This window comes from Oratosquilla oratoria, chromosome 9 (genome assembly GCF_046742065.1).
Source record: "Oratosquilla oratoria isolate Oo_2021 chromosome 9, ASM4674206v1, whole genome shotgun sequence".
Taxonomy (NCBI): domain Eukaryota; kingdom Metazoa; phylum Arthropoda; class Malacostraca; order Stomatopoda; family Squillidae; genus Oratosquilla; species Oratosquilla oratoria.
The window spans coordinates 1284652-1291151 of NC_134785.1; the positions used below are offsets into that span (position 1 = coordinate 1284652).

Consider the following 6500-nt stretch of genomic DNA (forward strand, 5'->3'; position numbering starts at 1 on the left):
TATATATATAAATATATATACATATATATATATATATATATATATATATATATATATATATATATATGTGTGTGTGTGTGTGTGTGTGTGTGTGTGTGTGTGTTTGTGTGTGTGTGTGCGTGTGTGTGCGTGTGTGTCTGTCTGTGTATGTGTGTGTGTGTGTGTGTATGTGTGTGTGTGTGTGTATTTACCTAGTTGTATTTTACGGGACGGGAGCTATGCTCGTTGTGACCTGTTTTCGTATCTCTCCACGTTTAGTTTATTCTTGAAATCGTGTATAGTTCTGGCACTCACCGTTTCACTATGTGTGTGTGTGTGTGAATAGGTAAATATAATTTTTACCTAATTATTCAGGTGATAGATAAATGAATGAATGTAATCTAGTATTAGTCAGAGTCAGTTAGATGAAGCAGTTCAGTATACTGAACAATCTAGTAGAAGAGTGAGTGTACAAGCAAAGAACGCAGTTAAATTCTCTACCTTAAATTGTCTCTTACACGAGTTTCCAAATTGAAACTCATGACAGTATTTTTTAATTGCATTTCTATCACGCGATGTCTTCTTTTTGCACATACATTTTTTGTAAGTTTAGAAAGTATGTTTATAAATGAAGTTACTGTTTATTTAGAGAAAATGGAGGTTGTCAGTTAGTGGTTGCGACATTTTTTGGGGGTGGAGGAATAGTACTATATATAGATATATTTATATACTTTGATATCAAAAACACTGATTATTTATTAGCTAATAGATTATTATGGGTGAACATACAAGTAGGAGACATTTTTTATCTATAATGAGGTCAAATACAAAAGGGAAAAAATGGATGGGTATAACAACATTAATTTATTGTCTTTTATAATAGTCGCTCCTTACAATTTTGTCGTTCTCTCTGTACGCCTTACCATAGAAAACGTTGAGCACCTGCTGGGCTTCTAGCAACAGGTTTCTCTAAAATAGGGGCCAAAGCTATTTCAAGCCACCGGTTGGAGCTCTGCCGGTGCCTCCCTGGGCATCACAGTAAGGGGAGAACGAGAGAAGGGCAGGTCGTCTCCTAGTATGTAAGTGCGAGAGAGTGGTACTCCCAAGTCCCAAGTGTTAAAAAGAAATTAGTGTTTATTTTTGGCAAACAGTGTAGGTGTGTTTACCTTAGTAAACAGAACTTTGTACACAATCTACGAGGACGATTGGCGCAAAGGTATTTGGTATATAGACACGACTTGGTCCATGGAAGTGGTGGGGTTCCCCTTTTCACCATATATGTAAATATGAAAACTTAGTCCAAAAAAAAAGAACAAAATAAAAACGGATACATGGGATGTGATTGTTTACGCACGTTTGAAGGGAAATATATTGATGATGTCTGTTATCGTCATTGCTTTTGATGGCCCTATGTCCTCTTTTAATTCTGTAATCAAGATGTGTCATCGATTCTATTTTTAGTTGAGAAATGAACCTCGTCCGTCTGAGTCCTTGCAATTGCCATGCACTGGCTACATGCAACCTTGAGGACATTTCATCTTGACCCACCATCCACTATACAAATACATGACTTGCTATTGCTGGATTAATACAGTATCATGTATTAAAGAAATATATTCATGATGGAGATGTTGTATATGAAATTATACTAAATATCATATTCAGTAACACGTAATCATGACCCACCACTCACTATATAAATACATGACTTGCTATTGTTACATTTATACAATATTATGCAATAGAAATTTTTACCTATGAAAGATGCTGTATATGTAATTATATTAAAATTAATTTTGAATAATTAACACTTCGATATGACCCACAAACCATTATACAAATACATGACTTGCTATTGTTGCATTAATACAGTATCACGTATTACAAATATATATTAATAATGTAGATGTATATAAGATTATTACATATTAGATAACATGGCCTACTGCCCACTATACAAATACATGACTTGCCATTATTGTATTAATACAATATTCACTAAAAATTCTATTCACGATGTATTGTATACGAAATTAGATTAGATATCATATTAATCAACACTGCTATATGTACCTGCAAGCTTAAGGACAGTCCAACTTGACCCAGTGCCCGCTATGCAAATACATGAACTGCTATTGTGGTAGCTAGACAATATATTTTACTTAAGAAAATAATTTGATATCGTTATGGTCTACAATTCAGTTTCTATCTCTATTGCCACCAAGCGATTGAATATTCTTAATCAACTTCCTCGCTCTAATTAGAGGAAACAGTGAAATCTGATTATCGTAGAAAAGCATTAAGTATAAATAGACGTTTATATAATCTTATTCCAAAAAGGTTTCAATCCTTTAAAGTAATAATAATAAATAATCTAATCGTATTCCAAAATGATCAAATCCCTTATGTATTTACGACTGCGTTATAATTATAATTATTATTATTATTATCATTATTATTATTATTATTATTGTTATTATTACTATTATATTTCATCATATATCATAGATTATATATAATATTGTATCTTATTATCAAATTATTTCGTTATATTTACTATATTGTGTATTATATAATTCTCTACTGAATATTCATTATACTTTATATATATCATTATATTTTGTTACTTTATCTAATTACATCTTATACTTATTATTGTATATTATTATCAACAGATAATTTATTCTCGTCTAGAATGGTAACTGAAATTGAAAGGTATCTTGGTATTCGGGTATTTATGGTAATCGTCTTGGGTATTGATACTCTTGAGAAGTAACTAGGATGAAAAATTCCCGATCATTAGGAATTTCGGATATTTGGAAGATTTCCCAAAACTCAAAACCAGAAATCATAAAAAAAAAATCCAGAAATAGCAATAATAGTTCCCGATATTCGTTTGTATTTCTAGATTTGGATATATGTACAGTATATATATATATATATATATATATATATATATATATATATATATATATATATATATATATATATATATATATATATGTATATATATATATATATTCCTAAAATATTGTGAATTAATATTCGGAGGCGTTTGTAGATTTTCCGAGTAATAGACATTCTAATAATTCGGTTGTTATTGTTGTTGAATGTTGTCGCTGTTGTTGTTGACGTAGTATATTGTATGTTCTTCCTGTGGTAGGTTTAGACTTGTTTTTGTTACCGTTGTTTTTGCTATTGTTAATTACCTGGCCAGAAACTACGAATCCTGACTCCTCCCTTGCACCTAGTCCAACTAACATGACCCAGAATCCCCTTCCTCCTTACCCATTTCCCTCTCTCCTTTTCCCCTCCCTCTTTCCTCTCCCCTTTTCCTCCTCTCCTTCCCCCTTCCTCCTTCTCCCTCCCCCTTTCCTTCTTCCCTTCCCCCCTCCCCTTCACCCTTCACTCTTCCACCCAACCCCTTTCCTCCTCCCCTTCCCCCTCCCCCTTCCCCCTCCCCCTTTCCTTTCCCCCTATCCCCTCTCCTTTTCTTCCTCCCCTTCCCCCTTCGTCCCTCTCCCTCCCCCTTTCCTCCTTCCCCTCCCCCTTTCCTCTTCCCCCTTCTCCCTCCCCTTCGCTCTCCCCCTTCACCCTCTCCATCCCCCTTTCCCCTCCCCCTTCCCCCTCCCCCCACCTACCCGTCATTACTTCCATTAAAATTGGGATTATTTCGGGATGGGCCCTACCTGGAGCACTTTCTCTAGAACTCTCAGGCCCGGTTCACACTAGCGGTTTGAACCCGCTGAAAGACGAAAAGTACTGAGTGGCCTATTAGAGGTATTTAGGTCAAGGGCTATAACAAGGTGATGTAGGCAAGGTCATCATACTAAGACAGCTGGACGGGACTCGCAGTAATGGAGTTGGGCAAATTTAGGTTTAAGAAAGAAATAGGCAAGAACTGGTTTACCAATAGAGTAGTTAACCAATCAGTAATCACCAACAGAGTAGTTAACCAATCAGTAATCACCAACAGAGTAGTTAACCAATCAGTAATCACCAACAGAGTAGTTAACCAATCAGTAATCACCAACAGAGTAGTTAACCAATCAGTAATCACCAACAGAGTAGTTAACCAATCAGTAATCACCAACTGAGTAGTTAACCAATCAGTAATCACCAACAGAGTAGTTAGCCAATCAGTAATCACCAACAGAGTAGTTAACCAATCAGTAATCACCAACAGAGTAGTTAACCAATCAGTTATCACCAACAGAGTAGTTAACCAATCAGTAATCACCAACAGAGTAGTTAACCAATCAGTAATCATGTTGTGTGCGCTGAAAACGCTGGTTGCTTTACGAAAAGATTAAGTGATTTTATAAATGGGGATGATAGGTGGTAATGGACATGGAACTGCCTAGTGTCGACCTTATGGTCTCTTGCAGTCTCCCATACTCATATATTGTTATCAATATTGTAATGAAAGGTGTATATGAAATCGGTAGTTTTAGTGACATTAAGAAATGAGGATATTATAAATCAGTCGTCAAACTTTTGATCCATGCTCTATATTTCCTTCAATGCTGTTTGTGTTGTTATCTTATGCTATAAACGTGAAAATAAGCAAATAAGACAGATGAATTGATTATTCAATTAATTAATAGAAAATTAAGATTAAAAAAGAAAAAAAAGTTAATGAATAAAGATGAATAATAATAAGATGAATACAAAAAACTAATAGAAATAAATAAATGAAAACAAATTGAAAAATTTAATAAACACACGAGTAGGTGAATAAATCAAATGAATAAGAAATATGCTCAAATAAACAGGTAACAGAGGAAATACAGGAAGGGGAGAGGGGTTCTACAGGCGTCCATGTGAGCCAAAAAAGCGTCAAAAAAAAGAAAAAAAAAAAAAGCGGCAGATAGGACGGTACATGCCACCTCTCTCGTGAAGGAAATTCCTTTGTGCAGCAGTGGACTACGAGGAAACATCACACCAGAATATTTTAACATTATCCTCATCTGCATCTCTTTATATAATAATCTTATCAGAATCTCACTTCCTTCCCTCCCCTCCCTCCTTCCCTCCAGTCACTCCTTCCCTTCCTCCCTCCCTCATCTCACCTTCCTTACCTCCCCTCCTCTTTCCTCCCCTTCCCTCCCCTCCCCTTCCTTCCCCTTCCCTCCCCTTCCCTCCTCTTCCCTCTCCTTCCCTCCCCTTCTCTCCCAATTCCTACCCTTCCTCCCTTTCCTCCTTCCCTCCCTCTTTCTTTTCCCTCTCCACTCTTCTTTCTTTCCTCCCTCTTTCCTTCCTCCACTTTTCCTTTCCTTCTGCCTCTCTCCTTTCTCTCTCCTCCCTCTCTCTTCCTTCCGTCCTTACCATTTTTTGTTTCCTTTTTCCTTCTATCCTTCCTTTTCTTTAACGTTTTCCTCCTTTTATTTTCTTTCTTTTTTCCTTCCCCTTTTCCTCTTCCCTTTCTTCCTCTTTCCCTCTCTGCCCGTATCTTCCTTTTCCCTCTTTATTTACTGCCTCTTTTCCTAGTTTGTCCTTCTTCGTTTTCTTTTCTTTCCCCTATTTCATTCTCTCCTTTCTTATTTTCCCCTCTTTCATTCTTTCTCTTCTCCTCTTTCCCTTCTTTCATTCTCTCTTCTTCCTTTCCTCTTTCTTTATTGTTTCCTTTTTTCTTCCTTTTCCCTCTTTCATTCTTTCTCTTCTAATTTTCCCCTCAATCTTCATTTCTTTCTCCCCTCTCTCTCTTTTCTTTTCTTTCTCCCCTCTCTCTCTTTTCTTTTCTTTCTACCCTCTCTTTCTCTCTTTTCTTTTTTTTCTCCCCTCTCTTTCTCTCTTTTCTTTTCACCTCTTTCTTTTTCTTCCTTTTTTCCTTTCCTTTCTTTCATCCTTTTCTTCTTCCTTTCACTCTCATTCTCTGTTCTTCCTTTTTTTCTTTTGTTTTTCTCTTCCTCCCCCTCTTTCATTCTCTTCTTCCTTGTCCCTTTTTCTCTTTGCTTGCTTTTCCTCTCTATCGTTTCCTTATTTAATGTTACTATTATATATATTTATATATATATATATATATATATATATATATATATTATATATATACATAATATATAATGTATATATATATATATATATAAATATATTATATACATTATATATATATACATTATATATATACATATATATATATATATATTTACATATATATATACATATATATGTATATATATACATATATATATATATGTATGTATGTATATATTAAGAGTACATATGGGCTGGAGGTCTTCTCTCAAACATGTTTCATTAAAAGTGATAGACAATTCAGCCTGCCTCCAGGTGAATAAATTCACCTGGAGGCAGAAGCCTATTAGCAGGGCTTAAGGCGTTATCATACTGAAATATTTTTCCTCCGACTGTTGAAGCAGATTTGCAGCCTGCAACTTCCTGGAAGGAATCTGATATGTTGGATGAAAACAATTTTCCTCCAGCACATCAAATGACCTATGTGTTTTTGTTGAGAAAACAAAAGTAGTTTGCCAAAGAGATTCTACGGAGGCAAAAGTCCCGGA

General features: G+C 35.3%; 1 protein-coding gene across 4 annotated transcripts in view; it reads left to right on the forward strand.

The window, feature by feature from the left end:
* Positions 1 to 965: 965 nt before the first annotated feature.
* LOC143028129 (anoctamin-10-like) overlaps positions 966 to 6500 on the forward strand; it is a 211495-nt gene continuing 205960 nt past the window's right edge. For 2 of the 4 annotated variants that reach the window (XM_076189762.1, XM_076189765.1), the window contains exon 1: positions 966 to 1058. The gene's annotated coding sequence lies outside the window, so the exon portion shown is untranslated. The other 2 variants (XM_076189764.1, XM_076189763.1) reach the window with 2 other exon arrangements.